The sequence below is a fragment of the Bos taurus genome, chromosome 2, assembly GCF_002263795.3.
Source record: "Bos taurus isolate L1 Dominette 01449 registration number 42190680 breed Hereford chromosome 2, ARS-UCD2.0, whole genome shotgun sequence".
Lineage (NCBI taxonomy): Eukaryota > Metazoa > Chordata > Mammalia > Artiodactyla > Bovidae > Bos > Bos taurus.
The window spans coordinates 36,715,358-36,741,358 of record NC_037329.1 but is presented as its reverse complement, the minus strand read 5'-3'; the positions used below and the strand labels follow the sequence as shown (position 1 = coordinate 36,741,358).

General features: G+C 36.6%; 1 protein-coding gene across 22 annotated transcripts in view; it reads right to left on the bottom strand.

Annotated features, from left to right (window-relative positions):
• Positions 1–26,001, bottom strand: part of BAZ2B (bromodomain adjacent to zinc finger domain 2B) — a 331,716-nt gene extending 305,715 nt beyond the window's left edge. For 20 of the 22 annotated variants that reach the window (XM_010801997.4, XM_005202456.5, XM_010801999.4 and 17 more), the window contains exon 1: positions 25,735–26,001. The gene's annotated coding sequence lies outside the window, so the exon portion shown is untranslated. The other 2 variants (XM_059875504.1, NM_001205418.1) reach the window with 2 other exon arrangements.

The following is a 26,001-nucleotide window of genomic DNA, read 5'->3' as shown; positions in this document are numbered from 1 at the left end:
TGGTGGTAAATATATACGTGTCATTTACCACTGTAACAATTTTTAAGTGTACATTTCAGTGGCATTTAGTACATTCATAATATTGTACAGTACCACCACCATCTATCTCTAGGCCTTTCACTGTCTTTAAACCAGATTTCTCAGAAATCAAAGAAACAGAATTTCTAGTATCTTAAATGTGCATTAGAAAACAAATTTTAAAAAATACTTAGAAAAACAAAGCAAGGACCATTTAATAACCCAAGTTTGCAAAATTAAGGCAAATCTTTGGTAAATTAATAAATTTCATTTTTTTAAGTTATGGCTTTTACAAAATAAGCTAAAATTAATCCCATACAATGTCTGTAATTTTGAAAAATTCTTATGCTCAAATATATCAAATTATTATTCTGGCAAAATATTTTTTCAACAGTAACTATTTTGTAGCATGGCAGCTTGAAGTTAATTTTCAAGACCTTTGAAAAGTGAAAGTAAAAGTCGCTCAGTCATGTCTAACTCTTTGGGACCCCATGGACTATATAATCCATGGAATTCTCCAGACCAGAACACTGGAGTGGATAGCCTTTCCCTTCTCCAGGGGATATTCTCAACCCAGAGATCGAACTCAAGTCTCCTGCATTGCGACCAGATTTTTAACCAGTTGAGCCACAAGGGAAGCCCAAGAATACTGGAGTGGGTAGCCTATTCCTTCTCCAGTGGATCTTCCCAACCCAGGAATTAAACCAGGGTCTCCTGCATTGCAGGCAGATTCTTTACGAACTGAGCTATGAGGGAAGCCCCTAACTATGGCTGGCTTTAACTGAGGATCCAAAGCCTAAGAGCCCTTGCAGAAAACCTGAACTTGTCCTGGAGTATAAGGGCTCAGCTTTGTAAGTGATAAGGAAGGTCACTTCCCAGCAGATGAGGAATCTTAAGAAATTCAAGGGATATTTAAGGGTACTAGGTGAAATGTGGTAGTCTCCTGGGCTTGCATTCCTAGCCTGAAGAAAGCAATTAACAGTAGCTTTTAAATGTCCTACCTGAGATTCCCTACAAAAATTTATAGTCAAGTTAATGTTGTAGCCTTAATAGTTGTATGATAGTGTATAGGCTCTAGATTTGCAAGAGCAAACTCAAGGCCTATGTAGTTAACACTCTTGTTGCACCTTTGAAAATAATCAGTCATACATCATAATGAGACCAGTTGTTATGGGATTACTATTACCACATCACTCCAAAAATCTTACCAAAACCACTACTTCTAAACAGTTCAGTTCAGTCGCTCAGTCGTGTGCAACTCCTTGTGATCCCATGGACTACAGCACGCCAGGCCTCCCTGTCCATCACCAACTCCCGGAGTTTATTCAAACTCATGCCCATTGAGTCGGTGATGCCATCCAACCATCTCATCCTTCTCCTCCTGCCCTCAATCTTTCCCAGCATTAGCAACATTTCCAATGAGTCAACTCTTTGCATCAGGTGGCCAATGTATTGGAGTGTCAGCTTCAGCATCAGTCCTTCCAACAAATATTGAGGACTGATTGCCTTTAAAATGGACTGGTTGGATCTCCTGGATCTCCTTGCAGTCCAAGGGACTCTCAAGAGTCTTCTCCAATACCACAGTTCTATTCTAAAAGCATCTATTGTTTTGCACTCAGCTTTCTTTACAGTCCAAGTCTCACATTGATACATGACTACTGGAAAAAACCATAACCTTGACTAGATGGACCTTTGTTGGCAAAGTAATGTCTCTGCCCTTCTAAACAGTTCAAACACAAATACCATACCCCAATATATTTAGAAACATGCAATTATCTGTAATAATTAAGGATAAAAAATGTAAAGGAAATTATTCTAAGAATACAATGAAAAAATTCCAAAGTCCAGCAGCAATCATTTACAATGGTATAACCTTTTCTAAGGAGAATTTTTTGTATATCTGAAAAGAGCTTTAAAATATGAGTAAATAGCATTCATTCACATAATCACTCCCAAAAATCTACCAAAAAGGATCAAAACTAGTGAGATAAATGCCTTCGTTAAAGAAGCCAGGGAAAATATCAATATTATAACAAGATTTTTATTTTATATATGTATGTTCCCAGAGTGCAAGGTGCAGATTTTAGGAAGCAGTAAATGTACTCCAGTACTCTTGCCTGGAAAATCCCATGGATGGAGGAGCCTGGTGGGCTGCAGACCATGGGGTCACTAAGACTTGGACACAACTGAGCAACTTCACTTTCACTTTTCACTTTCATGCATTGGAGAAGGAAATGGCAACCCACTCCAGTGTTCTTGCCTGGAGAATCCCAGGGACGAGAAACCCTGGTGGGCTGCTGTCTATGGGGTTGCAGAGTCGGACACGACTGAAGCAACTTAGTAGCAGCAGCAGCGAGAATATTCCTAAATTTTCTAATTTATAACTTGTAGAATTAAAGTTTAGGAACTGTAAGAGAATCGGGAATCACAGAGCTTGGGACTCATGTCTGCATAGCAGAAAGACATCATGGGCTACACTTTGACCTCAATTGTTTTAATTGTCCTCAACCAGTCCTTAGGGTTGAAAAAAGTCAGCTTTTTGCAGGTGAGGAACAAGTTTGACTAGGCAGACATTAATAAGCAATGACTGACTCACCACAAAAAACTCATAAACCACAGTCGTAGATTGGCCATTCTCCTCCTGCTGCCACTCCCCCTCCCGTGGCCTAATCCCCGGGCAGGCTGGTCTGAAGCAGAACTGCTAAAATCAAAAGTTGACCCTCAAACACAGGATCACAGATACACCCACAACACATATCTCAACAGTCAGAGAAAAAGCTCTAAGGGAAAATACATCTGAATTATGTTTTCTGTTGCTCAGGTCACCTTGTTGCTTACTTCAAACATCAAAACCATCAGTATTTACATCCCCAGCACAAAACAGAAAACAAAAACACAACCAGACAAACTTGGAACACTAAGATAAATGGAGAAGGTCCTGAAGAATTATGAAGCTTCTCATGCAATTAAGTAAAATTAAGCTTAATAAAATTTTTAACTCTTAATAAAATAGAAATAAGTGAATACTTGCTTAATGTGATTTTCAAACATATATATAACCAGCCAAAAGTCACCAAAAGGACCAAACCTACTGAGAGAAATGCCATCATTAAAGAAGCCAATACACAATGATATACTATTCGAACCACACCCACAGTCAGGAAAAAATAAGGCTCAGTTCAGTTCAGTCGCTCAGTCGTGTCCGAATTTTTGCGATGCCCTGAATCACAGCACGTCACGCCTCCCTGTCCATCACTATCTCCCGGAGTTCACTCAAACTTACGTCCATTGAGTCGGTGATCCCATCCAGCCAACTCATCCTCTTTCATCCCCTTTTCCTCCTGCCATCAATCCCTCCCAGCATCAGAGTCTTTTCCAATGAGTCACCTCTTCGCATGAGGTGGCCGAAGTACTGGAGTTTCAGCTTTAGCATCATTCCTTCCAAAGAACACCCAGGACTGATCTCCTTTAGAATGGACTGGCTGGATCACCTTGCAGTCCAAGGGACTCTCAAGAGTCTTCTCCAACACGACAGTTCAAAAGCATTAATGCTCAGCTTTCTTCACAGTCCAACTCCCACATCCATACAAGACTACTGGAAAAATCATAGCCTTGACTAGACGGAACTTTGTTGGTAAAGTAATGTCTCTGCTTTTGAATATGCTATCTAGGTGGGTCATAACTTTCCTTCCAAGGAGTAAATGTCTTTGACTTTCATGGCTGCAATCACCATCTGCAGTTATTTGGAGGCCCCCAAAACAAATTCTGACACTGTTTCCACTGTTTCCCCATCTATTTCCCATGAAGTGATGGGACCAGATGCCATGATCTTTGTTTTCTCAATGTTGAGCTTTAAGCCAACATTTTCACTCTCCTCTTTCACTTGCATGAAGAGGCTTTTTAGTTCCTCTTCACTTTCTGCCATAAGGGTGGTGTCATCTGCATATCTGAGGTTATTGATATTTCTCCCTGCAATCTTGATTCCAGCTTGTGCTTCTTCCAGCCCAGCATTTCTCATGATGTACTCTGCATATAAGTTAAATAAGCAGGGTGACAATATACAGCCTTGATGTATTCCTTTTCCTATTTGGAACCAGTCTGTTGTTCCATGTCCATTTCTAACTGTTGCTTCCTGACCTGCATATAGGTTTATGAAGAAGCAGGTCAGGTGGTCTGGTATTCCCATCTCTTTCAGAATTTTCCACTGTTTCTTGTGATCCACACAGTCAAAGGCTTTGGCATAGTCAATAAAGCAGATGTTTTTCTGGAACTCTCTTGCTTTTTTGATGATCCAGCAGATGTTGGCAATTTGATCTCTGGTTCCTCTGCCTTTTCTAAAACCAGCTTGAACATCTGGAAGTTCACGGTTCACATATTACTGAAGCCTGGCTTGGAGAACTTTGAGCATTACTTTACTAGTGTGTGAGATGAGTGCAATTGTGTGGTAGTTTGAGCATTCTTTGGCATTGCCTTTCTTTGGGATTGGAATGAAAACTGACCTTTTCCAGTCCTGTGACCACTGCTGAGTTTCCCAAATTTGCTGGCATATTGAGTGCAGCATTTTCACAGCATCATCTTTCAGGATTTGAAATACCTCAACTGGAATTCCATCACCTCCACTAGCTTTGTTCGTAGTGATGCTTTCTAAGGCCCAGTTGAATTCACATTCCAGGATGTCTGGCTCTAGGTCAGTGATCACACCATCGTGATTATCTGGGTCGTGAAGATCTTTTTTGTATAGTTCTTCAGTGTATTCTTGCCACCTCTTCTTAATATCTTCTGCTTCTGTTAGGTCCATACCATTGCTGTCCTTTATTGTGCCCATCTTTGCATGAAATGTTCCCCTGGTATCTCTAATTTTCTTGACAAGATCTCTAGTTTTTCCCATTCTGTTGCTTTCCTCTATTTCTTTGCACTGATAGTAGAGGAAAGCTTTCTTATCTCTCTTTGCTATTCTTTGGAACTCTGCATTCAGATGCTTATATCTTTCCTTTTCTCCTTTGCTTTTCACTTCTTTTCACGGGTATTTCTAAGGCATCCCAAGACAGCCATTTTGCTTTTTTGCATTTCTCTTCCATGGGGATGGTTTTGATCCCTGTCTCCTATACAATGTCATGAACCTCTGTCCATAGTTCATCAGGCACTCTAGCTATCAGATCTAGTACCTAAATCTATTTCTCACTTCGACTGTATAATCATAAGGGATCTGATTTAGGTCATACCTGAATGGTCTAGTGGTTTTCCCTACTGTCTTCAATTTAATTCTGAATTTGGCAATAAGGAGTTCATGATCTGAGCCGCAGCCAGCTCCCGGTCTTGTTTTTGCTGACTGTATAGAGCTTCTCCATCTTTCACTGCAAGGAATATAATCAATCTGATTTTGGTGTTGACCAACTGGTGATGTCCATGTGTAGAGTCTTCCCTTGTGTTGTTGGAAGAGGGTGTTTGCTATGACCAATGCATTCTCTTGGCAAAATTATATTAGCTTTTGCCCTGCTTCATTCTGTACTCCAAAGCCAAATTTGCCTGTTACTCCAGGTGTTTCTTGACTTTATACTTTTGCATTCCAGTCTCCTATAATGAAAAGGACATCTTTTTTGGGTGTTAGTTCTAAAAGGTCTTGTAGGTCTTCATAGTACCGTTCAACTTCAGCTTCTTCAGCATTACTGGTTGGGGCATAGACTTGGATTACTGTGATACTGAATGGTTTGCCTTGGAAATGAACAGAGATCATTCTGTCATTTTTGAGATTGCATCCAAGTACTGCATTTCGGACTCTTGTTGACCATGATGGCTACTCCATTTCTTCTAAGGGATTCCTGCCCACAGTAGTAGATACAAGGGTCATCTGAGTTAAATTCACCCATTCCAGTCCATTTTAGTTCGCTGATTCCTAGAAAATCGACATTCACTCTTGCCATCCCCTGTTTGACCACTTGAAATTTGCCTTGATTCATGGACCTAATATTTCAGGTTCCTACACAATATTGCTCTTTACAGCATCAGACCTTGCTTCTATTACCAGTCACATCCACAACTGGGTATTGTTTTCGCTTGTTAATACTGCTTTGTAGGTACTCACCTACTTTATTCTTAACACAGAAAAATAAAGTTACAAATATTAGAATCGAGGCAGCAGAATAATCTTTATTTGAATAATACAATTATATATGCAGAAAATCTGATACAATCAACTAAAAATTATTAGAAAAAATAAGAGAGTTTGGGAGAAAATTGAATCGTCTTTCAGGGAAAAAATATATCTGAGAATCCACACTTGACTTCTTTCACTTTAGTTCAGTTCAGTTCAGTAGCTCAGTCATGTCTGACTCTTTGTGACCCCATGAATCACAACAAGCCAGGCCTCCCTGTCCATCACCAACTCCCAGAGTTTACCCAAACTCATGTCCATTGAGTCGATGATGCCATCCAACCATCTCATTCTCTGTCATCCCCTTCTCCTCCCGCCTTCAATCTTTCCCAACATCAGGGTCTTTTCAAATGGGTCAGCTCTTCACATCAGGTGGCCAAAATATTGGAGTTTCAGCTCCAACATCAGTCCTTCCAATGAACACCCAGGACTGATCTCCTTTAGGATGGGCTGGTTGGATCTCCTTGCACTCCAAGGGACTCTCAAGAGTCTTCTCCAACACCACAGTTCAAAAGCATCAATTCTTTGGTGCTCAGCTTTCTTCACAGTCCAACTCTCACATCCATATATGATTACTGGAAAAACCATAGCCTTGACTAGACGGACCTTTGTTGGCAAAGTAATGTGTCTCCTTTTGAATATGGTATCTAGGTAGATCATAACTTTCCTTCCAAGGAGTAAACATCTTTTAATTTCGTGGCTGCAGTCACCATCTGCAGTGATTTTGGAGCTCAAAAAAATAAAGTCTGACACTTTTTACCCATCTATTTCCCATGAAGTGATGGGACCAGATGCCATGATCTTATTTAGCTATCTGAATGTTGAGCTTTAAGCCAACTTTTTCACTCTCCTCTTTCACTTTCATCAAGAGGCTCTTTAGTTCTTCTTCACTTTCTGCCATGAGGATGGTGTCGTCTGCATATCTGAGATTACTGATATTTCTCCTGGCAATCTTGATTCCAGCTTGTGCTTCCTCCAGCCCAGAGTTTCTCATGATGTACTCTGCATATAAGTTAAATAAGCAGGGTGACAATATACAGCCTTGACGTACTCCTTTTCCTATTTGGAACCAGTCTGTTGTTCCATGTTCAGTTCTAACTGCTGCTTCCTGACCTGAATACAGGTTTCTCAAGAGGCAGGTCAGGTGGTCTGGTATTCCCATTTCTTTCAGAATTTTCCACAGTTTATTGTGATCCACAGTCAAAGGCTTTAGCATAGTCAAAAAAGCAGAAATAGAAGTTTTTCTGGAACTCTGTTGCTTTTTCAATGATCCAGCGAATGGTGGCAATTTGATCTCTGGTTCCTCTGCCTTTTCTAAAACCAGCTTGAATATCTGGAAGTTCATGGTTCATGTATTGCTAAAGCCTGGCTTGGAGAATTTTGAGTTATTTCACTTAAGAGCTCATCAATTATAAAATTTAAGTGTAAAGCAAGATAAAACTTGAAATCATAAAGAAAAAGAATAAAACATTCATCTTAAAGTACTGATATTACTTTCCATATTGAAAACAACACAAACATAACTAAAGGAAGAAGTAAGGAGAAAAGAAAAGGAAGAGGACAATTAAAAAAGAAAGATAACCTAGCAGTGGTTCACTAGAGCTTACTCACAGTAGCTCACAAGAGACATTTGTTAAAATTCAGGAATTTTGCAACCCAGGTATTAAACACAGTCCTTATTAAAAATTAAATTATATAAACTTACCATACAGTAAATAATATTAAAATTAAGGCAATAAACACTTAAAATTTATCACTCCCTAATCAATTACTCCCATTAGTTGACTACATTTTATTATGGCCTACACTGTTGAGGTTGCTTAAATTCATTGTATTACTTTCATGCAAATACTATATAATGGTTATATGACTACACATCTCAAATATGTTCAGTGGTATTAAGCTGCTGGATTGAAAGAGACCATGTTTGGAGCATTTCTATCAAAGAAAATAGCACATACCATCTATCAGAGCTCCCTCTATCGGACACACACACCAGTTGTTAATATTTACCAGAATACCACTTTACATGTGTAAAATATTCATATGCTTCACCAAAGCAATTCAACCTTCAGAAATGTATCCTAAGGAAATAAATTAGAATATGCATAAAAATTTAGGGATGTTCGTTTCAAAACTTTGAGAATATTTTTTTAGTAAAAAATATATTTTTAATTTTAAGAAAAGTCATATTGTACTTCTGAAATTAATATGGTGTAATATGTCCATTATACTTCAATTTCTTAAAAAGTTAGAAAATAAACAACAAAATTAATATAAAGAAAAAAGGAAAATCAAAGGGAAATAAATATAAACTGCAAGAAGGAATAACAGTCAAATTGCAAGGTAGCATTTACAACTGACTTTTACCATAAACAAGCAAACAGTGCAAATATAATGTGAAAATTTATTTTTTAAAGGTCAAGTTAGGGACTTCCCAAATGGTTCAGTGATTAAGAATCTGCCTTGCAATTCATGTGGCAAGGGTTTATCCCTGGTTGGAGAACTAAGATCCCACATGCCTCGGACCAACTAAGCCCACGTGCTACAAATACTGAACCCATGCACTCTGGAGCCCACTCATGACAGACCACTATAGAGTCTGGGTGCCGCAACAAAGACCCCACACGACGCAACAAAGATCATGTATGCCACAACTATGGGCTGACACAGCCAAATCAATAAATGTCAAGTTATATTCTCAAGTAATCTTAATTTAGGCATCTAATAAGTAATAGAATCATTTACCAGGATGACAACCTTAACTGATCAATGAAAATTTATTTTTGTATGTTTAGTACTAACTAGTATTTTTTAGAAAGCGCACTTCCACAAGAGGCAGAAACAGAACAATGGGGAAAAAAACTGACAATGCATTAAAAAGCTGACCTTTATTTAGTTTAGTATTCCTTATAACAGGTATTTTGAGGAAACGTAGGATAGATAGTAAGTACTGATGGGAAGCTGGGCCTTCAGTTCAGTTCAGTTCAGTCGCTCAGTCGTGTCCAACTCTGTGACCCCATGAATCACAGCACGCCAGGCCTCCCTGTCCATCACTATCTCCCGGAGTTCACTCAAACTCACATCCATCGAGTCGGTGATGCCATCCAGCCATCTCATTCTCTGTCGTCCCCTTCTCCTCCTGCCCCCAATCCCTCCCAGCATCAGAGTCTTTTCCAATGAGTCAACTCTTCACATGAGGTGGCCAAAGTATTGGAGTTTCAGCTTTAGCATCATTCCTTCCAAAGAACACCCAGGACTGATCTCCTTTAGAATGGACTGGTTGAATCTCCTTGCAGTCCAAGGGACTCTCAAGAGTCTTCTCCAACACCACAGTTCAAAAGCATCAATTCTTCAGTGTTCAGCTTTCTTCACAGTCCAACTCTCGCATCCATACATGACCAATGGAAAAACCATAGCCTTGACTAGACGGACCTTTGTTGGCAAAGTAATGTCTCTGCTTTTGAATATGCTACCTAGGTGGGTCATAACTTTCCTTCCAAGGAGTAAGCCTCTTTTAACTTCATGGCTGCAGTCACCATCTGAAGTGATTTTGGAACCCAAAAAGATAAAGTCTGACACTGTTTCCACTCTTTCCCCATCTATTTCCCATGAAGTGATAGGACCAGATGCCATGATCTTAGTGTTCTGAATGTTGAGCTTTAAGCCAACTTTTTCACTCTTCTCTTTCACTTTCATCAAGAGGCTTTTAAATACGGGCATTAAAAGACAGTTTTACTAGGAAAAAAGAATGGGGAATAATTATATGCCAAAAATAAAATACAGAACAAACTAGTAGTTACCAGTGGCAGGGGGCGGGTGGAAAGGAGGCAAGACAGGGATATGGATTAAGAGGTATCAACTGTTATGTACAAAATAAATAAAATCAAGGATATACTGTACAGCACAGAAAATATGGCCTTTATTTTATAATAACTTTAGATGGAATATCATTTATACAAATATTGAATCAGTATGTTGTACATCTGAAACTAATATTGTAAATAAACTACACTTGAATCAAAAAAATGTTTTAAACCTAAGGAAAAAGAAGAAACTTGAAACTTCTAAACTTCTAAACATTCTAAACTTCAGACAATACTACAAAGCTACAGTAATCAAAACAGTGATATTAGCACAAAAACAGACATATGCATCAATGAACAGAATAGGGAAACCAGAAATAAACCCACACACTTACAGTCAATTAATCTAAGAGAAAGGAAGCAAGAACATACAATGGAAGAAAAAAGTTTCTTCAGCAAGTGGTATTGGGAAAGTTAGACCACTATAATATGTGTAAATCACTGAAATTAGAACATACCCTCACACCATACACAAAAATCAACTCAAAATGTTTTAAAGATGTAAATATAAGATAGGACACCATAAAATTCACAGAATATAGGCAAAATATCCTCTGGTATAAATTGTAGCGATTTATTCTTAAGCAATAAAAATAAAAGCAAAAATAAACAAAGGGAACCTAACCAAACTTAAAAGCTTTTGCTCAACAAAGGAAATTCTAAACAAACTAGAAAGACAACCTATATACTAGGAGAAAATATTCACAAACCATGCAACCGACAAGGGCTTAATTTCCAAAATACACAAACAGCTCATATAACTCAACATCAAAAACAAATAACCTAATCAAAATATGGGCAGAAGACCTAAATAGACATTTCTCCAGAAGACATACAAACGGCCAAGAGGCATATGAAAAGATGTTCAATGTCACTATTAAAGAAATTAGAATCAAAAAACTACAATGACCTATCATTTCATACTGGTCAGAATGTGTGAGTGTGTGTGTGTGTGTGTGTGTGTGTGTGTCTGTATGTGTTAGTCATTCAGTCGTATCTGACTCTTTGCTACCCCACTGACAGATTTTCCAGGCAAGAATACTGGAGAGGGTTGCCATTTCCTTCTCCAGGGGATTTTCCCGACACAGGGACAAACCGGGGTCGTCCATTGCAGGCAGACTCTTTACTGTCTGAGCCACCAAGGAAGCCCATACTGGTCAGAATGGCCATTATCAAAAACTCCACATATAATAAAAGTTGGAGATGGCATAGAGAAAAGAGAGCATTCCTAAACTGTTGGTGGGAATGAAAATTGGTACAGTCACTGTGGAAAACAGTCTGGAGGCTTCTTGAAAAAAACTAAAAATAGAGTTACCATATGATCCAGCAACCCCATTCCTGGGGTAAATACATTCCAGGTATATTCTCTAATGAAAACTCTTAATTCAAAAAGATACATGCACCCCAATGTTCACAACATCACTATTTGCAACAGTCAAGACATGGAAGCAACCCAAGTACTCATTAACAGATGACTGGTTTCAGATGTGGTACAAATATACAATGGAATATTACTTGGCCATACAAAAGAATAAATATTGCCATTTGCAGCAGTATGGATGGACTCAGAGAATATCATATTAAGTCAAGTTAGACAAAGACAAATATTACATAATATCACTTATATGTGGAATATGAAAAATACTACAAATGAATCTATATGTAAAACTGAAACAGGTTCACAGACTTAGAAAACAAACCATAGTTACCAAATGGGAGGGGAAGAGGGATAAATGAGAAGTATACAACTAATAGACACAAACTACTATACAAAAAGTAGGTAAGCACCAAAGACTTATTATATATCACAGGGAACTATATTCAACATCTTATAATAACCTATAATAAAAAATAATACAAACATATATATATGTACTGAATCACTATTGTATATCTGAAACAAAATACTATAAATCAACTATACTTCAATTTTAAAAACTCTGCTTCTCTTCAATTTGAAGAGTTATACTTTCACTGATTAAATATTCAGTTCAGTCAGTTCAGTCACTCAGTCGTGTCCGACTCTTTGGATAAAATATTAGTCCTCCAAAATCTACTTTTTAAAATAAATAAATAAGATAAAAATAAGAGAACTGACTATAAAAACTATGTCAAGAAGAACAATTTCAGCTTAAAATGGAAATAAAATGTTTTCAAAAATCTAAGAAATTGACAATTTAATATTTCACATTTCTATAAATTAAAACAATATTATAAAGCCAAATTAAGCCTAGTAAATATAATAAAAACATAGTATCAGTAATACTTTGAAGAATTTATAAATACTTTATAATAAACACACTGAGAAATCAGTGCAATAACAGGTAAATGTCAAGGACAAATTACAAAAGAGAAACACAACAGGTTAAGACACTGAAAAATGGTCACTCTTATTAGTCACAGAAATGCTGATTAAAGAAAGTACAATTTTGGGAATTCCCTGGTAGTCCACTGGTTAGGATTCTGCTTTCACTGCCAAGGGCTCAGGTTCAATCCCTGGTTGGGAAACTGAGATCTTGCAAACCATGCGGCTTGGCCAAAAAAGTAAAATATAAAATAAAGTACAGTTTTTTACAAAAGTTAAAATAATTAATATACCAAATCCAATCAAAGTGTGGTAAATATGAAAAGTTATATATTGTTACTGAAATATAAATTCATACAATCTTTGCAAAAGCCAAATTTAAACTACATATATTAAGAGGCTTTAAATATTCCTAGAGCTTGATCCAACAATTGCATTTCTGGGAACTCAGGCTATGAAATAATGTCAAACAACAACAAATAAAAGCATTATGAATAAAAAATGCTCACTGAACCATTATTTGAAAAGGCAGGAAGGGAGGAATCTATTTGCACAGCCATCTATTCCACCATTTGCACTCAACTGGGGCACAAGAGAAGAATCAGATAATCTTGTGGGGAGGTAGAAGGTTGGGACGATTTCAGAAAAGTAACTCTTCTGAAGGATATAAGAAAATTTAAGCAGATTCTATCAAGCAAAAAGAGAGAAAATAATAACTGGATACAGGGAACATCATATGCAAAACCATGGAGTCATCAAAGTCTACAATCAGGATCCTGACTGTCTACAAAATCTATAATACAGTACGTCTCTAATATGTTTAGAACATGCTACCTCCTATCTTCCAGTTGTTGTCAGATAGTGATGTTTGGCAGTGGTATAAACATATACGAGGCTATAAAAATAAATGCAAATGGAAAATATTAGGCTAAGTGAACTTGATTGTTCATTTATATATAACGTGATATATCAGGGGATAAGTTGTTGTTTAGTCGCTAAGTCTTGTCCCACTCTTTTGTGCATCTATATATAATGTGATATATTAGGAGGGAAGTAGAGGGGTTTTAAAAAACAGATGAGAGTTTATCTCAAGCTAAACTCATCATGAGATTGTATGGTGTATTAGAAAGAATATCTAACCATTCCAAGTGTTAAGCCACAGCCAATTTCTCTAGTTTTCACATCATCATATGAAAAGGAGGAAGTAAGTGTTCAACTACATCAAATTATTATGGTCATACAAAATAAATTCAAATGTAAGGTAATACCATCTCCTACCTCCCCCAACTAGCTCAACACATTTCTTTAAATTATATGAAAGTGTTAGTCACTCAGTTGTGTGACTTTGCAACCCCATGGACTGTAGCCTGCCAGGCTCCTCTGTCCATGGAATTCTCCAGGCAAGAATAGTGGAGTGTGTTGCCATTCCCTTCTCCAGGGATCTTCCTGACCCAGGGATTGAACCCTGGTCTCCTGCATTGCAGGCAGATTCTTTACTGTCTGAGCCACTGGGGAAGCTCCATATCAATCCTTCTGCCCATTCACATTGCTATTGGTCTAGTCATTACCACCTAACACTGGAATTTCTGTAATAAATTACCATTCTTTCTAATAGCCTCTTCTTTCCATGAATTTAACAGACTTCTTCCAAATCTTTCTAAAACAACTTTTTAATGTCATGCCTCTGCTTGAAAATCTATTAGCTAGCCCTATTAGCTATTAGCAATCTTTTTTTCTTACTTAATCTCCCATTATTTTCAAACAAATTTTAGTTGGGTAGGTGTTTCCCTCTATCCTCTTTATCTGGTCAGGCTGCTGTTCTAAGCTAAAATAGCTACTACTTCCTTCAAAGTCCAACTGAAATTTCACTGTCTCCTTGAACTGTTTTATGTTTTAATTCTGTTAGGTAGTTAGAACAGGAAAAAGGAGTCCAAAACAGCTGTGGAGAAAAGACAAAGAAAGGGAAAAACCTACGAAAATGGAACAAAAGAAAATCCACAGACCGGAGTGAGAACTTCAGGTGAAACAAACACACCCCCTTCTTGGCCACCCCAATTTGCATAGGGCAGGCTCAAGGTGGGGAGGAGACAAATGTATAAAAGGAGGAAGCCAAGACAGCCTCTCCTTTGGGGTCAGCCCACCTTCATGTCTTGAGGGTATACTATCCTTTGTTTGCCAAATAAAACTTTGAGCTATAAACGAGCTGTAACACTGATCCGCCATTTCAAATCTTTGCTGTGGTGAAGACAGAACAGAGGAAATTACACACTCCCCCAACAATTCCAAAGCAATTTTTTTTAACATCTTGGTGACAGGAATACTTAAGCATATAAACTATCTCAAACCATGCAACCTTCCTATACAGTAGAAACTCATCTTATTGGTGGATTGGGGAGTATGGTAGCTTCTATTCAGTACAATATATTAAAATAAAAACACCATCATAAATCAACTATACTCCAATATCACTTTTAAATATATATATGTGTGTGTATACACACACACACACACACACACACACATATATATATATATAAAATGGACATGGACAACACTGGAGACAAATTACTGTCCCTCCTAAGTCCAACACAGCCAGTTTTACCATCAACATTAAAGTTGATGTCATCTGTGTAGTTGAGCACCAGATACCATAGCTAGCCCACATTGAGAAGCTAAGATACACAAAAAAATACTTATATTAAGAGTCACATTGAGTGTTAAGATGCCACACTGTAAAGTTAGTCAGGAACAGAGAGCACCTGACATGTATCCCACTTGGAGCATAAGTTCACTGAGTTAACGATGGCTATTGAAACTGGTTTTCCTTTCCTACCCCCAATTGTTTCCCTGATAAAAATAATTTCTGATATAACAGTCACAAAAGACTTTAAGTACATCCTTTCTAAGTACATTCTTTCCTTGAGCATATTATGGACCATGCATTTTATTTCTGGTCACCTTGAATTATTTCTAGTTATTAAAAAATAGAAGCTGACCCAATTCTTATTCTCAATTTAATGACCAATTTATTTAACTAATCACTGCTTCCTAATACAGAACTATCAGCACATGACAAGAGTACTAAACATGAGAAATTGATAAGTGATTGTTTCTACAGGTAGCTATAGCTAAATATATATATATATATATATATATATATATATATACACACACACACACACACACACACAGCTCACTTGTTAAGTGCTAAGATTACAAATATAGAAACAAATATTCATTTTTACTCAGGCACACATGCTTAATTTAGTTGTATCTCTGAACTTCAGCTGCAACATATCAAATGCTCCCTACTAAGAATAAAACATTTGCAATAAATTGCCAAAAATGACCTATTTCACAAAACATATTTCATACTAAAATGAAAAAGGTGAAATGAAAAGGTGAAATTCAATACTATGTCATGGAACACTTTATTCAAAATAAAACAGGGAAATTCTGGTCACATTCCTAATCCTTACTTTCTTCCCCACAGCATGCCTTATTCCTACCGTCTCATTTCACACTTCATACAAAAGCATTTACATACTCTTTAAACCAGTTCTTCTCTTTTATGAATTTTGGCAAGTACATTTCTTTCTGGAGAAGGAAGTGGAAAGAGGTTTTACCTAACTGGCCAAAGTTATTACAGGTTCTCTTCCTGGACCAAATATCTTACTGTTTACACAGCCCTTCCCTAACCCTTCAACTTCCTACTTCAAATCCCCAAGGTATGATCATAGATAAGTTATTTTCTCAACAAGCTACTAAAAAATATCAGTAACAACATACAAGAATTTAATGTTAAGATATTCAGCCCAGAATGAAGAAATTCTTGATACTTTCCAAGAGGACTCAATTACATAATAATGCTACACTCCTCTGCATCCCCATTTAAAAGCCTTCTTTACAACTCTGCTCTTTTTGTTGTTGTTATTGCCTATCCCCAACATTTCCTTTAGCTCTGTAATACTCCATTTATTTTTGGCCGAACAGTGCTGCATGAAAGATCTTAGTTCCCTGACCAGGAATCAAACCTGCAACCCTAGCAGCAGAAGCAGGGAGTCTTAATCATTAGACTACCAGGGAAATCCCCTACAGTATTCTTTTAAAACAGATTTGATCCACAGTCTCTGTTACTTTGTCTTGCAGTATGTGACACTAACAACCCATAAAAGGAGAAATATATTATCCTATGACTTACAGGCTGCTTCCTTATTTTTTCAGATGCTCAAGATAGGCTTTGCTCCTTCCTACATCACTATAATGGTTTTTTGTTAATAATAACCCTTTTCCCAAGGAAGTCCAGAAGTTATGTTTCAACAATCACGTCATCATGGAAACCAGAAAAGGTAACAAACTCAGATACTAGATAGCCTTTTATTTCCACGTTTAATTTACTCAAAACTCACCATCAAGGTAAGAAATGAGTACATAGAAATTTTTAAGTTTTGTTCTAACACGTCCCTTCAAGAAAATGTTGATCACAGTACTGCAAATAAGGGAAATGAAATGAATGTAATTATCTTAGGACAACAACAATGAAGTTAGGAAAAGTCTAATCATGGAAAATGAAGACTTTAAATGAAGACTTTCTTTTACATTTGAGTATGAATTTTTAAATTTTTCTTTTTCATATTCTCTACTCTTTGTGGAATTTTCTATTATAAGTGAAATTCAGTACTGATGTAATTTAAAGTAAGGGCTTATGTTTTTACTTTTTGCCCTTATGGATATTCCTATTATTGACAGTGCAGCCAGTCTGTCTGGCTGTCTTCATTTATCCAAAGGGACTAAAAGAAGTAAAAGTGTTTTCTGAGTCAGAGGCATCAAACTCCCTTGGAAAGCTAGTTCCTCACCACCAAATCTAAAAAAGGGAAGCAGCAGTTCTTAGCAATGTTCAATGCACTAGGTTTCAAGAAAAAACACTTATAAGAGCATAAGAAAAGAATGAGGGAGAAGAAAGCGGTTCTGGTTAATCTTACATTAAACACAATATTTGAGTAACTCTGATCAGAAAGGGCAGTTCTGTCAGTTTTAACCTTGCTTCCACAAACAACAACCCTATCACTGAAATGGATGATTTGAAACTGATTAACCCACCTTCTCCAGAGAAAGCCAAGCAGTCAATTTTGAAAGCAATGGAAAAGCAGGACCCCGTAACATTCTCTTTTCCTTCAAAGGTGACCCCAATAATGTTGCACAACTACTCCACATGCCCAACAGACCTAGTTTGAATTAATTTGTCCCATAGGGGGCTCATGCTGTCCTGTTTTAGTTGGATACTTCTTCCAGATCCCTGAATATTCAGTTTATTCATCTTCTTGGTCTAATTCAAAGCTGTCTAAACCAAATAACCTTTTCTAATGATTCTAGACAAAAGTTATCTCTATCCTACTATGAGCTTTCACAAACTTTATTCTATGGCTCACCAAAAGTATGCTTGAAGGCAGCATACAGTACAGAGTTGATGAATGAAGGCAGCTGCCGTCCTTTTCCCAAATTATTAGTAGAAGAGGAATAAAAGTGCATCAAATACCTGATTCTCCTGTAGTTGCAGGTACTGAGTCAATTCAGCTTTCAAGTAATGTCTAAATTTTCTACTGTTTTGTTGAGCTTCTAATATTTTTAAAAATGAATCCATTACCTCGCCTTTCTTTTTATCTAAATATAATTACCTGTTATATAATGAGAATCAGAAAAGGGAGACAAAATCCTAAACCTTCATTTTGGTGAAAATCCGAGGACTTCGCTCTATCTGATCTACCAAGAAGTGAAGAAGGAAGGGAAACTAAACTCATTTGAAATTTACTTCCTTTTACACTAACTCAGCTTACTCTTTGTTAAACTGTGAAAGAGCAGGGAAATAACTGAAAGGTCAATAGTCGAAAGGCAGAGAGAAAAAAAAGGCATAGAATAATTCACAAAGTGATCAATGTAAACTCAAATAATGGCAAATTAACTATATAAAGTCATTATCCTACAAAATGTAAAACTGAAACTTAACACATCGTCCTTTAATAACCTTTCAATTTATTATTTAGAAAAAAGTGCAGCCTACTATCAGCTAGATTAAATTTGGCCATATATTCTGTTATATTACCAACATATCCAGCCATTTGTGAAGGCAAGAAAGAGTAAAATGCACTCTTAGGATTGGTACTCAACCTTGAAGTGCTGAAAGCTACTTTATCATCTAGTGTGGGGACAAACACATGCAAGCACATGTGAATCTAACACTGTGTTGTATGGGAAGCTCAATATAATCACCACCACTGTAAATCACTCAGGTATCACTTATTTTAACATACACAAATCAAGGCAAAGCACCCTGTGATTCCTACCAGAATATCTGAAATCACATTTAACATTTTCTCCTCTTACAGTTCTCTTTGAAAGCTTGAGATACAGTGGTTTTCTTCTCTCTTTTCAGTCACTACTAGGCAGCACATGTAGGAAACTATTAAAGCTGGACTAGCTTACGCATGTCATTTCAATACTGTAATAGCACAGCTGTGCTTTATATTCCAGAAGTGACCTAAAGGCAGAAGAGACTCCTAAATTTTTTTAGAGTTAGCATTATTCTAATCCAATTATAATGTCTTGCTGATTTTCTTTTCTATCTTGCCTCATATCACTCAAAACTAAAAGTACTATCATTTTTCTACATATAAGATGAAACTGTTTTACAGGTTAATTAATCACAATTTATTGTTTGCATTGTTTCTTAAAACTATACCTAACTAGTAAAATATAATTCATGATATTTTCATATCAAAGATAATTTGATTATTCATCTATGGACAAAATCATAAAACATACTTTCCAAAACATACAATGTCTGTATAATCTTTGTTTGGGGCCAAAATGAGACATATGATGGGTAATATACATTATTGACCTTTTACATTTAGTTCCTTCAAAGCTTCTTTACTTTATTCAGCATTTAGCTTAAATGAAATATTTAAAATTGAAGCTGTTCTATGTTGCAAACACAGCTAAAATGAAGAGCTGCTGTAGCAGCAGTGACCAGATTTTAAATGCAGGTAGATCAATAAAAAAAAAAAAAAATATCCACTAAGCACAGGCTCCATGTGTGAGTGGAATGGTTTATAATAGCTTGCAAATGACTATGTGCTTGCTGTAACCAGCTGTTCTTAAATTATGAATATGCAACCAATTCATGTTAAAGCCAAATCCCAGCACTATTTCTACAGAGAAATCCCAGTAGTTTTGCTTGTTTTACATGTTAGCTCTGTTAAGGATACAAATAGCAGTAAGCTTCTGAACAAATAGGACCAAACTATTGGCATTTCATGCACTGGGTCCATTATCACAGCAGGGGATGTCAATCATTGGTACATTCCTATAACAGCTCAGGCAATATGACAATGATCTAGTAGGAAAAAAAATCAAAATCTCTGCAGCATACTCAAAGTCCTTCTGACAACCTAATGCTTTCTGACTTCAGCCAATCAGATTGTCAGACCTGACCTACAAGAAGACTTGCATCAAGCTTGAAACATTTAAAAACATCAATCATAAAAACAAAGACAGGACATTGAATTATACAGTATTAACCTCCAGGGTTTGCATACAAAGACCTTAGATTTATTTATGTCCCAGAGAGTTAAGAGCTTCAGGACACCGTTCCTTACACCAAACTGACTGCCAATTTGATGAACCTCTCTGCCCTCAGCAGGAGTGCACCGTCTTTGATTAATGAGTGCATGCTTGTGGGAAAGTGCTAAGAGGAGAAAACAGAGGAAAAACACACAATTATGTCTACACATCACTAAAGTACAATAATCATCTATAAACAAAATGCTTCTTTTTTCTTACATACATAAGCATGTACACATGTATACACATAAAGTCAGTAAAGGTTCTGATCTATGTATTAGCTCCATTACTATTATCTCTAACATTTAATTTTCATTTGAAAGGCATTAAAAAACCAAACTACAAGCCAAATGTCGTAAGTTATAAATATAACTTTTTAAAGCATTAATTTTATTTAAAAAAATTAAAAACAATTTACAGAGTAAATTTTTAAATATGTAAGATAAAACCAGTAGTTTCATCTTATGTTCTTAAGAGCCATTCATTTAAAAAAGTGCAGTGTTTAACTTAAAAATATCAGATCTCTTAAATATTTTACATCTCAGACTATATTATAATGCCACAAATCATATCACATTTAAAACAGATTTAAAAGTCATGTTAATTCACTTTCGTTTAAGCTCCATATGTAATTGTAAATTAATCAAATATATTTATTGCTCATTATTCAAAGTTAACAGAGTCAACAAATAAACTTACAAAAAACTTTTTGACTCTTCTGTTTAGAACTGCTTTCCTTTAAGAAACCCAATGTGGAAAAATTCCTACTTAAATTTGAGATGCTTATTTGCACTACAATTAAAATTATATCATTTCTAAAAATGAGCTAAGCACTGATATTCCTTAAAAAAGTTTAATTTAATATACAGCTCAATTTACCATTTAGAGTATGTGAATATCTGACATGATACAAATATTTTATGAGTAAATATATTTCTTAAAATTTGAATCATAGGCTAAGGTAATAGAATAATTTTAAGAAACTGCATGATGATTATATCAAATGGTTATATAAAAGTAACTATTATTACCTGAGTATAAAATTTACCTTTAGTCTCAGTAATGTATGATCTATTTAAAAGAAAAGCATTTTCATAAACTCATGATTTCAGGAAATCATAATTCAGGAATCACTCAGCGGTGTATTTTAAGTGTTTAAATTTGTTTATATTGTCTAAGAAGTCCTTTTAATGGGATTTAACTCAGCAAATTATCTATTCTAATCATCAATTTCACATTTTAAGAATTTCTTTTAAAGGTAAACTATTTTAAGTATGTTACAAATGTCATGCTCTGAAAAACTGTTAGTCTAAAGATTTTAAAATTAAAAATCAATAAATATTGGAACTAAAAAATATCTTTTAACATAGTGATAAGTTACATTTTATCCTTAAACTCATCATCCTTAAGCTTTTTACACAATTTTTTTAAAATGTGTTTTCTTCTGTTGAGATTATCACTCTTATTCTCCCCCTCTCCTATCTCCTCTCCCTCTGAAGAGAAAAAAAAAAAGCAAGTCATTAGAAAAAGCTGAAAACGCCTTGGCACCAATGGGATGATCTGACACCATTTTAGTACCACGGTATGACAGTTGCAACTACCAATAAGAGTTAACTAATAAAAATATAATTTCAAATTTTAAAATCTTAAATTATTGCTAGTCCATTACTGAATGTTATTTTACCTCCTCATAAAGGAAATTAAACCCTACATTGCCCTTTTTGTCAATAACTATTCTCTCTTCTGATTATCTTCTATAACAAAAGTTTAAAGAAATGTTTAATCAAACAAGTCAACAATTTAAAAGCACAATATTTTTAAAGACTCATGATATAAAATATTTAATTAAATGGAATAAAAAATTTCTTAACCTCACAAGGTAATTAATCCCTCAGAATATCAGGTTAATTCAAAATCATTAAACCTTGATAAAATTATTTCCTACAGGGATCAAAATCACCACATCACTTTGTGCTAAATCCTATCTTCCTTTGATAGGTCTAAGGAGGACTAGTTCAAAAACTCACAAACTACAGCTCAAAATCCTTCTTTGATAAATCTTTACACTTAAAAGTAATCAAGTTTTATAACATCCTTTGACTAATTCAAGGGATAAGACAAAAAACTAAACTTTTGTGCAACTGTAATATCCTACATCTTGTATAGTAACACAAAAGTAGCAACAAAGACATTAACAATTGCAGTTCAAGCTGGGAGTGACTGTTCTGTTTCAATTCAATGACACCACTAATGGCTTCTTAGCAGTTCCATGAAATCAACCAGCTGTCAAGTTGATGCATCAGAAGGAACAGTTATGCACTCCCATAAGAAAAAGCAACACATCAGGATGTTTGGCAAAACATCTGCTCCTTTACACTGTAGTTCTATAATAAACATGCAAACAAAGAAATGGGAAAAAGGGCAACAGAATTAAAATTCCAAGGTTTCCATTACAGTCTCATATGCATTTTAAATAAATGGCTTACAAAAATAAAAACAAATTTCTGCCAAGTTGAATAAGTTATTTTAAATCTTTTGAAAATGCAAAATATTACTCAGATTCTTCTAGAAAGGCAAAACTACATATAAATTGTTCCATTTTTAAAACTGAGAGTAAACTATAGTTACCAAGTAAAATCTTATTTTACATACAAAACTCAAAAAGTATTACTAACATATGCTTCTTTCATTTAATGTGTTTAGTAACTTATGCTAATAGTATTCTAATAAATGCATTTTCAAGACTGAAGAGTCTAAAAATAATTGTTCAAGAGTGTTTGAAACAGTAAATGCTGCTACAGTTCAGCCTTAGTATAACAGATAACAGCAAATATACTATCCCCCTGTATTTCAAAATATGTATCTACTCCTATTTCTGTCCAAACCATTATATGAATACAACATTAAGTTCTTACAAATAATTCCCTATTTTAAAGCATATAATTTTCTTTAAAAAAAGAAAGAGAAAAACTCATCATCACAGGCTTTACATACTTTTACATTCACCATTCATTTCAAACATCTATAAAATCTGCTTTTTTCTGTCTGAAACTTACAAGAGCCTCAATGTGTGGAAGTTATTGATTATGCAGCAGAGTGACAATATGTACAGTGTTTACAATAGGTGTGAGACATCAAACGTACTTAACTCCCATTTTCTTAAACTGCTTATCCTCTGTGCTTGCCATTTATAATCTGCCAAATCTTCTAGTCCTTTGTTGCATGTATAATTTAGAACCATCTGTTCTATGTGCTTTTAACTATTTAAACATTTTTCACCTACCTACGATTCACATAAATGTCAGACATTCAATTCAGTCAAGCTCTCTGTATTGCGTTTTACATAAAGCAAATCTCTAAATAAATAGCATAGCAGATAACACCAAATAAGACTGCTACAGCGATAGAAACATACCATATACAACCTAAGTTTTTATGTGTTAGACAAATCTTTCAATGTACTTGGAATTGTTTCTATTAGCTTTTTTTTGAGTTAATGGTAGTCAATGTTTTTCCCCAACCCAGAAGACAAAGAGAATGCAAATTAAATACAGACAGTTTCATGTCCTTGTTAGAAGAGAAGTAAATATGCTGACTGAAAATGACTACAGGAGATAGAATTCCACTTTCCCATTCAATTTGCATTGCCTCTTATTTATATACCAGTCAGTATATCATTAAGTTTGATCATGTGACCAACCGAACTTTAGTGAGGGGAAAAACTATTTTAGACAAGCAAATTAAAACACAAGTTTTTATTGTTTATCTTTTCATAATGGCTGACAAAAGAGCATATAACTTGAGATTATAAAATATATTTTTAAATCAATGTTGCCTTTTAAACACTAACTATATTTTCACCAATCATTTTACTTAATATCTGCTACTATATTTTTAAAGTATCCAGTATCTCCAGCTTTTTTTGAAAACTGTACCTTCAAAATGCAAAGAAATATGTAAAAAAACAGAACAGTTAATTACAAGAAGTGATCTAGGTCATCTAAAATAAGTATACATAAATATTAACCAAGCTGATTAAAGAAAAATCCACAGGACTGGAGTAAATAAAAAAGGAAACATGCAAATATTCAAATCCTTTAAAGTATAAAAAACATATACACAAAAGCCTGCTAAATACCAAAGACCACTGTTTCCACCTTTTTTTCGCACAGTTTTCCACCTGTTACCAAAACATAAAATGTGCAGACGCCGAGGGCTCATTTTGAGAGCAGGACACAAAAATAAGCAGAACAGCTTATCGTTAACCTGTAAGTTACATGGTCCTTCACATGGTCGCTTAAAACAGGGAAAAAATTAAGCGAAAAATTTACTCCTGGTAAAATTTCTTCATAAAGTTTACATGACGTCACCGGGCCCCCTGAACATTCCCTAAACTTTGAATCTTAACCAGACACACTTTTTGACTTTCTGAGGTTTCTTCCCAGTCTTTGAAAAATAAAAATTAAAAAAAGAGAGAGAGACTTGAGAATAAAAATTGCCCAAGATGGCGAAACGCTTGTTGTTTAGAGGGCAGAGGGAAAAAAAATGGAGGATATTGTAATATACACAAAGGGATAAATTTCAGCAACTCGGCCAAGGACTGCAGCTGCTTCTCTCTTTATAAGGAAGCAACACACAAAAGATAAATACAGAAGGAGAGAAAAGAAGGGAAAATCTCCCAAACAGCAGGGCCAGTTCTGACTCTCCAAACATTTACTTCCTTTCCCAAGTCCCATTTCTGAGGTTCGTGGAATTACTTTAAGAGAAGAGGAGCCGCGAATGGGAAGGGAGCGGGGGAAGGGGAGCAAAAAGATTAAAAGAGCGAAGAAGAGTTGAGAACAGGAGGCAGCACCCGGGGAAGAACTGCTAGGAGACAGACATTACTGTAGGAAAAGCTATGCTCCTCTAATCTCTACGTACTGAAACAGACTTTCCAGGTATCCAGATCTTTTCCCAGTTCCACCTGCCCCTACTCCCACCCCACCCCACCCAGCTCACTTTCGGTAAACTCCCAAGCCCCAAGCTACTCGGGGAGAGAGAGCAAGAGAGACCCGAATTGGGGGGTGGGGGGTGGCAGGCGCAGCTTATCAGTCCTACAGGGAAGAGGGGGCGGAGGCAGAAAAGGGCAGCAGTAGGCGGACTGGGGGGGGTGGGGGGGGTAATCTTGAAACTACCCCGGCGGGGATGGGGGGAGCAGCGGTTATTCCCGGGTAGGAACGGCGATCGCAACCGTGCCAGAGGTGATTTTTTGAGAAACCAAACTGTTGGCGGCGACCTGAGCGCTGGAAGCCGCAGGGAGGAAAAAAGACACGCGAAGCGCCGGCGGCCGAGCAGGGAGGCCGGCACAAAGGAGGCTGACTCGCGGCGGCAGCGTCTGCCCACGCCGGGGGAGGCACGGCCCCGCGGCCCTGCTAGACCGAAGTCCCGCACTGGCGGCTACGAATAAAGTTTACGTTCTCCTGAGACCGCACTCCCCACCTCCCACCCAGGACCGCGCATCTCCGCGTCCTCCTCCCCCAAACTGCAATCGGGACCCCGAGCACCACCCCAGCCTTCCAGCCAGCACAACAAAGAGACACACCGACCGGCGAGGGTAAACAGCCGCGGCCGGGCGGGCAGGGCGGGCAGGGCAAGCGCCTCCAGATAAGCAACTCCGGAGTCTAACCCACTCGCAGGAGCGCAGTTTCTTCTCTTTTTCGGTTTCAAACGGCTTTACAATATTTGGAATTTTCATCTTCACCCGCACCCCTCACACCCGAGGATTTTAAACTCACCTTTACTTTCGAACTGAGAGTTGCGGTGGATGGGATTTTTGCCTTCCCCAGATGGTTAAAGGTTACGATTTTTGTTTTGGAAACCCCACCACCTCCTTATTTCTATTATTATTTTTGCAAGAAAAGTATAAGGAGAGTTGGAGTGGAGGTGAGATTTGTGATCGGCAAAGCCCTGGACGCCCTCCTTCTCCGTCTTCCGCCTCTCTCTCTCTGATTAGTTCCTATCCAGCAGCAGATTGAAGCAGGAGATGATTCTTCTCAAGGTTT